We start from the raw sequence: 8,369 nt of genomic DNA, 5'->3' as shown, positions 1-8,369 counted from the left end.
AGATGGTGAGGGGAACAGGAGGGCAGGAGGGAGAGGGAACTGGGATTGGTACGTAAAATAAAATTGTAATTTAAATAAAAATTAAAAAAGAAAACAAACACACAAAAAGAAACTTTTATATAGTATTTCTTAATATTAATACGAATCTCTTCAGAAAATTTTTCAAGTATTGGGAAGCTGGCAAGTTCATGGCAGCATGTACAAGCTTTCCAAAATTCTAGTTTCTTCTTGAAAGCTGGAATTTTATCTTTGGCAACAAATATTGTCAGTTGTTTTCTTTGAAATAAGAGACTCACCGCATTGATTTTTCAAGAAAACATCTGCCAAATTCACTAGTCAAATAATCATGATTTGTCTGTCAGTCATTTGTCCAAGTTTCATGATCATCCATGAAAAAGATGGCAGCTATGACCCCTCACAACTCAACTACAATGTACCTTGTCTTGATCCAACCATTGCATTTCGGCATGAAACAAACTTTATGCATACTTCCTACTTCTTTCATACAGAATTAAAATAACATTCAAACTTCAGGTTTTCTCATAAATGTGTTGAGCCAAGCTCATATTTTAGGATCTTGGAGTAATAAACACCTCTTGCCTCTGAGATAAAAGATTGGTTTCTACTGGGAACTGGGACTTCAACACATGAATTGGGAGAGAAAAGAGAAAAGATACAAATCAACCCAGAATGAGCTGCCTATTCTTTTCTGTGTATGGATGAATTATGAAAATTTAACTCTCTAAGTTCTAAGCAGTGATGACATATTACCCTGACTACTGTCAGTTGTGTTCTTACACTGGTGTCTAGGTATCTGGGTTTAAGGTGATTATCCATCTAGGTGCTGATTTCTGAGTTTGTCTTTGTTGGATGGGTGTTTTGTTCCTTGGTTTCTGTTTCCACTTTGACCTTCTGGTCTTTGTGGCTTAACTTTCTGGCAGACAGTGCGGACCTCTGGTCCAACAGGGAGTCTCTGTTTGATTTGTTAGCTGGATTTCTGGCCACTAGCCTTTAGTCCAGCAGGCAGTTACCACCTGAGTTGGCAGGTGGGACACAGTGATGAGGAGGGAGGGGATAGGAGATGGTGTTAGATGGCATTGAGAGAGTGGAGGATGTCTGTGGATGGGTTGTCTATCTAGAGTTCTGATGGCCAGTGTGTTCTCTGGTCTATCAGGGAGTCTCTGCCTGAGTTTGTCTATCTGCTCTTCTGGTTGGCATGAACTGTTTTTACACCTGGCATGACCTGTACCTGTTCTTCAGACTGGTGTGGTCTATACCTGAGCAGTGGGGACACAGCTGAAGGTATGGGCAGTGAGGCATGAAGGAGTGGCCGAGGATTGGGTCTTTGGAATCTGAACTGAGGACATGGGAGGTTTCCGAAGGCAGGTGTACTTCTTACCGGCTCTTCTGACAAGCATGGCCTGCACCTGAGCAGCAAATCAAGAAACACTTTCAACAACCATAAAAGATCCATCTTGCATAATGTGCATGCACTAAAATATATATAATGTTGAATCTAAGTTTTATAAATTGTTTTCTATCAAATTGATGTCTCATTTCAGGTTGTGTATGCATGCATGTGTGTGTGGTGCCTATGTGCACCCATGCAGAGGCCAGAAAAGGATATTGAAGATAGAAGGGTTACTGAGGCTTGTTGGCTAGCCAATGTGACTGAAACAGTAAGCCCCTGATTCAATAAGAGACCCTATCTGATGAGAGTAAAATGGAATTGCTTCAACTCACCTGTCCTACTTCTTTTTAAGTGCCTCAAGAGATAGGAACAAACACATTTACAAGTAATGCTAAATAACTAACAGAGATTTTGCTTCCAAACTCAGGTGTGAAGCTCTACTAACTTTGGCTGGATTCAGTACTGGTTCATTTACCCAAGCAAAGTTGACTCCAATGATCTAGAAAAAAAAGTATCCTAAAGGCGCACTATTCCTCTCTTCCCTACATTTAACTTTCCAGTTTTCTAAGAAGAAAGCCACAAAGATTTTTATTTTAGCAGCTTCAATGACAATAGCTAATAGAGATAATCTAAATACTCATCAAGACATGAACAGATAAACTGCAGTGTATCTATGGAACATTATGAAGCTTTTAAAAGTAATGAAAAGTGCAGTGAGGGATAAATATACATAAAGTAAAATGATTCATATACATGAAAATGTCATAATGAAACCGTTTATTTTGTATAACAAAAAATTAAGGTATGCTCTTCTTCTACCTTAGGAAAATACCAAGTGGATGATGTGGGTACAGCAGGAGGGCCCAGAGGACCCAGGGGGCTGGGATTAGCATCAGCTTCTGGGATGGCTTCCCTCAAGGCCATGAGGCTTCTGTAGGTAAAGCCGAAGACAAGGAGTGGATCCCTGTCACCAGGCTGGGCCGCCTGGTTAGGGACATGAAGATCAAGTACCTGGAGGAGATCTACCTGTTTTCCCTGCCCATTAACGAATCCAAGATTATTGATTTTTTTCTGGTCGCATCTTTAAAGGATGAGGTTCTAAAAATCTTGCCAGTACAGAAGCTGACTCGGCCTGGCCAGCGGACCAGGTTCAAGGCTTTTGTCACTATTGGGGACTACAACGGTCATGTTAGTCTTGGTGATAAGTGCTCCAAGGAGGTGGCCACTGCCATTGGAGGGCCATCATCTTGGCCAAGCTTTCCATTGTCCCTGTGCAGAGAGGCTACTGGGGGAACAAGATTGGCAAGCCCCACAATGTTTCATGCAAAGTGACTCTGTGTTGGTGCGTCTCATCCCTGCCCCCAGAAGCACATGTCTGCTTCTGTGCCCAAGAAGCTAATGATGATGGCCAGTGTTAGACCTACAGCTACCTGACCACTGACCTCTGGAGAGAGACCGTATTCACCAAGTCTCCTTATCAAGAATTCATGGACCATCTTGTGAAAGCCCACACCAGAGTCTCTGTTCAGAGGACCCAGGCTCCAGCTGTGGCCACCACATAAGGGTTTTCATACAAGAAAAATAAAGCAAATAAAGTCTGTTAAAAAGTTAAGGTATAAAATTCTAATACATTAGAACCCATAAATAAGTCAGAAACAAAAAGGCAAATGTCTATGACACCATTTACTTCAGGTATCTGGAAATAACCAGGATAATTCTCTCAGATGCAAACATCTTTGGCAAAAATGCAAGCAAGCACATTAGATAATAAAAAGAGATTACTAAACAATTTGAAAGCTCAATTTGGGTCAACAAAACTATAAAGACCACAGTTGAGTTTAGATTTTGTTATTGTTGTTGATGGGTTCCTTTTCAGTGTTCTTGATTAATTTCAAAAAGCACTTTCTCTTGTTTTCAATTTTCCCACAATAATTTTCTTCTTTTAATCACTTTCTTCAGTCATCTGACACATTTTGCTGCTCTTTCTGTAGTCTCTATGTAGTTCGGGCTTCCCTTCCTTCATTTAAAACTCATGTTGTGTACAAAACCCTTGTATCTTAGATGTGGAGTTCCTATTCCAGGTGGGTTATAGGGAAAGGTCAAAGCCTCCATCTAACCTGTCTTTTCTTTCCAGCAACACTGACAATGGTGCAGAGATTCTCAAGATCACTCTGGCTCCTCCAATCTGAACGTACAATGCACTCCAAAGAGGAAAAAACTGATGCAGCCTGATAAATGGCTGCTAATCTAGGCAGCACAGGTGATTTCTAAGCAACAACTCAGGAGCCACTGTCCCTAGGTTTGGAATCTGGAACAATATGTACAAGGTATATGTCCTTGGACAAATGACTTAAGTTTAAAAACAGCTATTACTCTAAATAATAGCAGTTCTTTTATAAAGAGTCCTAGTAAAGGCCCTGGGTCATTGGTGTAGCAGAGACCAGGGGCCTTGAACCACACCAATGATTCTTTGTGATGAACACCTGCAGGTAGAGATGTATGCATAAGGGGTTTACTATGTGACTCACTGTGTCACACTGCAGTTTCCATGACAATATTTCCCCTTTCTTCCTTTCTTCTCCCTTTTTAATCTCTTAAATTTTATTTTGGGGGAGGGTGGAGATGGGTGGGGCCAGATGGCATGATATGAAAGACACAAAGAATAAATAAAAAGAAAGTTAAAAAAGAAACGAAATACACCACAGTGACCTTCATTACCCTGACATTCTTTTAGGTGGATAAAGTTATAAGGCCAAGAAGACTTCTAATAAGCTGAAACAGGAGGAAAGCTTGGGGCACTGGTTATCTGGAAGAAGGAAGGCAGATCAAAGGGAAAACACACACACACACACACACACACACACACACACACACACAGGCAGAGAGAGACAGCGACAGAGAGCATAAATCAAAACTTGCATAGCCAAGCTCCCTTGTGCTCTATGATTCCAGACTTATCTGCCTCCTTTCTCATACTCAAGGCAAATTGCATCATCCTTTAGAGAAAGAGCACAAATCATATCTGCATGTGCTGTTTTGAGCTATATCACTCCTATTTCTGCCCAATTACTATGTTTCTTCTCTGACCCACCTTCTTTTTAACTCTGGTAAGCATGCCCACATGTAGATAGCTTTTCAGTTGACTTTGCTAACCCCAAGAAGACAAGAGCATTACTGCTTCAAAGATTTACCTTACCATGGCTGCAGAGATGGATCAACAAATAAAGCAATTGTTCTGCAAGCCCAAAGATCAGAGTTCTGATCTCCAATGAGAAATCTTGCTTCAAAATATAAGGTGGAGAGTTTAGTTATCCAAGAAGAAACTGTTATCTTCTGGCCTCCACATTCACAAGCATAACACACACACACACACACACACACACACACACAAAACTAAAACATGAACACATATGAAATTAAGAGTGGAAAAGAGTTCTTGTACTGGCTACTAATGATTTGATTTTAAGTAGTCTTTTCATAGCTGCCTGTCTTATCTGAAGTAGTGACTACAATAAGACAGCCCTTAAGGACTTTAAAATAACATTGTCTTCACAGAATCAAACTCCTAACGTTCTTCACTTTCAATGAGACATTTCTGAAAGTTTTAAGTTTTATAGGGAAGCTTTATGGAAATTTTATTTCACTCTGTGTGTATACTGCATTTATGTAAATAACAAAATTATTTTTACCTTAAATCTTCAACTGCAGTTGTCATCCAAGAATATGGATGAAATATACTGTTTAGTGACAGAAGTCTTGGCTCAAATGTCAAGAGTGGCTCTGAGAATTACAGTAATTGTTATTAACCAGAAAGTTTGATTGCCAAGTAGTTTATATTCATTGGGCACATTTCTGTGACCCAGTGACTTTTTTAATTTTTAAATTTTATTTTCAATCTTTTTCATTTACAAAGAATTAGGTTCATTCAGGCATTTTTCATTTGCTATTTCCTTTTTACTTCTTCTATTTTGAAATTATAATTGTCCTTATACCCACGGATAAGTATAGTCCTAAACTTTCATCAACAAACCTCCCCTTTGCAACAGGCAGAAAGAAAGAAAAAGCCAGAAAAGCACAACCAGTCAAAATGCCGAGTTGTGGAGCCCAGTCTCAACAGCTACATCTGCAAAGCACTCTTGTACCTACATTTCAGGAAGTGTTTGCTGTGAGATCATGTCTCCTAGTGATGAAGTCTACACTCATAAAGTCCCATCAACATTCCTAAACAGGAGCTGATTAAGGACAACAATAGACATGATAATGTGGATAGGGGAAAGCCCAAGAGACTTCAACCCTACACAGACAACTAAAGAATGTTGATAGCAGGAGAAACAGACTTTCCGAAGGAAGAACACACCAATTGGCTATCCAATGGTCATCCCTGTAAACATACATAGAAGTAGTATTATACAGACTGAACCGGGTGCATTTAGGAATGTACGTAGATATACTCATTTTAAAGGATGCATTTTTATTTTTTAATTATGTGTGCTGGGGTGGGTTAAGTAGTGCACTTGTGTGTGCAGGTACCCTATAGGTTATTGGAGTTCCTGGAGCTGGAGGTATAGGTGATTGTGAGCCACCCGTCATGTATGGTGGGAAACCAACTGGGGCCTTCTGCAAGAGTAGCAAGCACTCTTTTCCACTGAGCCATCTCTCCAGCCCTGGTGCCAGGCACTCTTGCAGTGGTTTTGGGGTTTCACTAAGTTATTTGTTCTCTGTGATGGGTTCTAGCAACATCTCCATTTTACAGATGGGGAGTGAAGACCTAGAATGATTCCCATCCCAGTGGTGGAGTCAGGCAAAGGTTGCTCTTCACCACTGTGCTTCGAGGCAGTGTCTATGAGCACAGGCTGAGGACAGAAGCTCACTTCAGGCAGCTCTTAATTGTGATTTAACAGCAGTCCATTGAGAATGGATCCATTTCCTTGGGGCAACTTCATAGCAGCACAGTATACTCAAGAAGACAATGTATTAATGTACTCTCGGAAACGTGACAATTGCTATGGAAATTCTTGTGTCTCCCTATCATCAATGCCCCCTCCCTGTAGGTAACACTCCTTCAGAGGCCAAACCACAGAGAAAGGAAAATGTAGGCTCCACACAAAGGGAGATGACAAGTCCAGGGTTGCACAGCACTGAGACAAAATAGTATGATGTTTATAGATTTCTCAAACTAAAGAAATGTGTTCCACAAAAAGATGCTCAAATCCCTTTATCAGGCTAGCCTTGTTATGGAGGAAGATGTTAGGAATGGTGACAGTATTTTCCCCCTGATAAAGCCAGACTAATTTGGAGACTACCAGAATCAATATGTTACAGTTCATCCAGAGGTGGCAATATGCAATCTGAATATCTGATTTCTGCTTTCTACTGACAGATGAAGTAAAATAGCATGGTATTCACCACACCTGTTGACTAAATCTGAACATGGTACATTTTGATATTTTCCTCCATGTAGGTGATGTTTTCTTCTCTCATTGACAATGTCCCAAAAGTATGATGGTCTCTCTTTTTATAATATTGCTTGTTGTTATATTCAGTGCTTAGATGTGTTAAGTAACTGAGAAGGTATAAGATAATGATATCTATTTCTATTGCTTCCTATTATATGAGTTAAAATATTTTTATAAAAGTATATTGCCTCTCTTTTATAATTGTCCGACAGGGAGGAGAATTGATGTACTTCTCCCCTTCATTATATCCTGATGGTGACCAAAAGTTCTTTAGAACATTAGAAATTTGTGGATTTAAACACATTTTATTGGTTTTGGTTCTTATAATTACCCTTTTTGAAGGTCAAATTGCGCTGTCTTTGACCAAAGCAGCTCATTTTAAGTTGGTTGTTAAGCTTCTTCAAATACTTGATTTGGTTATAGAAGATGTATATTTTTTCTTTTATGACCTTTGTTTAAGGTTAGCTACACAATTCTTTTATGTCACACTGGTTTCTGTTGAGGCCTTTATTGCCAATTTAAATACCTTCTTTCTTTTGCTTTAAACAATGATGTGATGTCCTGATTAGCACTATAACCACCACATGGGAACATTTTAGAAATGAAAACTCATAGATCTCATGCCAAGACACCAAATCATATTATTTGAGGATAATGACCAAAAATGTTTTTGTAAAAGCCTTCCAGGTGATTTGGATGAGTTCTAAAGTCTGAGGCACGTGCCTTAAGGAACGAACTTTGTAGGGCTCTCTTTGTCTGTATTCCTACAACTCATGCAATTTTTTAAAGGTTTAACTTTGGGAAATAAAAAGAAGATGGGGACTACATAGCTCCAAATGGGCACACACTCTGATGTTTATGTGTATTAGATAGACAGATGTTAAATAGCTAGACAGACAATAGATAGATAGATAGATGAGCTGTTTCCCTGTTTTACTATGTGAAACATAGAATAAATGAAAACATATAGCAAAATAAAATTACTTTCTGCTTAACAGCATAAAAAGACAAAACTATACTTAAAGAAACTCTACATCACCAGCCATTCTTTTTCCAGTTTCCCTAAGATGGAATGTAAAAGATCTCTATACAGCTAAAAATCTGTCAGAGGAACATGGAGCAAGTTGAGAAAACAACTATAGAAAACAGCTGAATTACTATAGTAGAGTTCCTACACGTAATATTATTACTCTATGGGAGTGGGCTATGTAACCTATCCTTGGGAAGAGAAGTTGGCCTGGATCTTTACAGAGGACTGGGACAAATATGTTCTTATTGGTTTTTATAAGCTTTACTATTACTATGGATGATAAAGGAGAGTGAAAAGACAAGAGTGAAGACTTTCACTTATTCCACAAGTACATTTTTTGAGCACATGTTATATGTCTTGCACTTTCCTATGGATTTAGAACACAACAGTAAATCAATCAAGTCTCTGTCCAGTCAGGCTTAGTGGCACATTCCTTTAAAACTCAGCACTCAGGACACAGAGGCAGTTGAAT

General features: G+C 39.2%; 1 pseudogene; it reads left to right on the top strand.

Annotated features, from left to right (window-relative positions):
* Positions 1-1,238: 1,238 nt before the first annotated feature.
* Positions 1,239-3,018, top strand: LOC101832844 (annotated as a pseudogene).
* Positions 3,019-8,369: the final 5,351 nt, after the last annotated feature.

The sequence above is a fragment of the Mesocricetus auratus genome, unplaced genomic scaffold (assembly GCF_017639785.1).
Source record: "Mesocricetus auratus isolate SY011 unplaced genomic scaffold, BCM_Maur_2.0 Super-Scaffold_100033, whole genome shotgun sequence".
Lineage (NCBI taxonomy): Eukaryota > Metazoa > Chordata > Mammalia > Rodentia > Cricetidae > Mesocricetus > Mesocricetus auratus.
The sequence above is the reverse complement of the archived record's forward strand: the minus strand, read 5'-3'. Positions and strand labels throughout refer to the sequence as shown.